Raw genomic sequence first — 2,214 nt, forward strand, 5'->3', positions numbered from 1 at the left:
AACAATAGCCAAAACATGGAAAGAGACACGTTTTCATAAATGGATGAATGGATCAAGATGTGGTTTATCTATGCAATGGAATACTACATGGCAATGAGAAAGAATGAAATCTGGCCATTGGCAGCAACCTGGATAGAACCTGAGGGTGTTATGCTGAGTGAAAGAAGTCACACAGAGAAAGACAGATACCATATGCTTCCACTTATAAGAGGATTAGGAGAAACTTAACAGAGGACCATGGGGGAGAAGAAGGGGAAAAATAGTCGGGGAGAGGGAGGCAAACCATGAGAGACTCTTGAATGCTGAGAACAAACTGAGGGNACTTGCATTTTAAATTAACAAGGTGGTTTATTAAATGATGATACTTTCTAGGTAGTTGAGTTACTGTAGAATATGGCATCATTCCAAAAAAAAAACTGTATTCAAAAAAAAGGACTGTACATGAGGTCAACACTCAAGCTTGTACAGTCCAGGACTCTGGTATTGATGGGAACCAAGAGACCAATGATAGAAAAAAATGCATCTTCCTCTGGTACTAGACATGAAAAAATGAGGATATAATCAGACAGCCGTAGTCTCCTGTAGTACTTTATCTAGCACTCAGGAATTCATGCAAATATTTTTTAAAGTTATCACATGTCGAGCTTAAACAATTAGGTAGCAAAATTGACCAAAATTATGTGTGTTTCTACTCTCCTGGGTATTAACTGGCTTTGACACACTGTCTCACCTTCATGTCTGGTTTCGGGATACTCACTGCTGCTGATTTATCTGACTTTGAGATAAGTCTTAGTTGGTTCAGGCCGCCATAAAAAATACCATAGACTAGGCGGTTTCAACAAAAATAAACATTTATGTCTCATGGTTCCGGAGGCTGGAAGTCCCAGACCAGGGAGAGAGCATGACCAGATTCGGGTGGAGATTGGTGAGGGTTCTCTTCCTGGTTATAACCTCACACAGCCATTTCATGGTCCAGGCACACAAAAAGAGGCGAGAGATGAAGTGAGAGAGGAGATCTCCTATCTCTTCCTCCTTTTATAAGGGCACTAATCCCATCATGCAGGCTCCACCCTCATGACCTCATCTAACCCTAATTACCTCCGAAAGGTCACACTTTCAAATACCATCACACTTGAAAGGGCTTCAAAATATGAATCAGTCCCTCCTCACATCTGTGTGTGTGTGTGTGTCCTGACCTCTTTTTGTAAGGATGCAGATATTGGATTAGCACCCACGTCTATGACCTCATTTTGCTTTAATTATCTTTTCAAAAACACTATCTCCAAATACAGTCATTTGAGGTACTAAGGGTTAAGACTTCCACACATGAACTTGGGAAGGACACAATTCAGCTCATGACAAGGCCTGTTTTGATGATTACTTCAATCTTGCCTACGTTAGTTAAATATCGCCATTGGCTCCTGCCATTCCAAACCTTTCATTGATGTTAAGGGGACACAGCTCCACCAAAACATCTCCTACTGTCAATCCTGGTCTACAGAAGACAACCACCAATGACTTCACAGGGAAACTGGTCCCCTGCTTACCAGTGCCTTCCTGGTGAATGACTGTCTTCTGGGCCCTCCAGGGAACATAGCCAGGTAGCAGATTATCCAGGCTCACATTGTAACTTCGCTATAATATTGCCACATCTGTGGCACCTTGACCTTTCTGATTCCTTCCCCAATATCTAATCTGTTCTGGCATGTTCACCTCATTGATTGCAGCCATTGTTTGTCCTCCCCACTCCCCTGTTCTCCAGCTTCAAGTAGTACTGGATCCACAGGTCATTGCCAGGACATTAAACCTTGAACCCTGGGAGAGTGCTCCTACGTCAATGAGTTCTCTCTTTTCCCCCTTAGGTGTCTCCCCCTGGGAAAACCTGACAGTCCTAAGATAGGGGCATCCGCAGGCCCAGGCCCAGACCCGGTGCTAACCATTCCCTGTTACACTCAATGGATAGAGAGGTCAGTTGGGAAATCACTATTTATGAAAAATGTGAGGGTCTCTCTGAGCCCCTCAGGAGGAAACCAAGGGCCCCTGAGACCTGGAGGAGAGGAAGGTGGCCCTTGATATGATGATGACGTAGGACATGTCTATGAGAAAGCTTTGGCTGCGTGTCAGGATTCAGTAGCTACTGGTCCAGAACTGAGCTCCTTTCCTTCCCTTCCCTTCCCTTCCCTTCCCTTCCCTTCCCTTCCCTTCCCTTCCCTT

The sequence above is a fragment of the Crocuta crocuta genome, unplaced genomic scaffold (genome assembly GCF_008692635.1).
Source record: "Crocuta crocuta isolate KB4526 unplaced genomic scaffold, BGI_CrCroc_1.0 scaffold475, whole genome shotgun sequence".
NCBI lineage: Eukaryota > Metazoa > Chordata > Mammalia > Carnivora > Hyaenidae > Crocuta > Crocuta crocuta.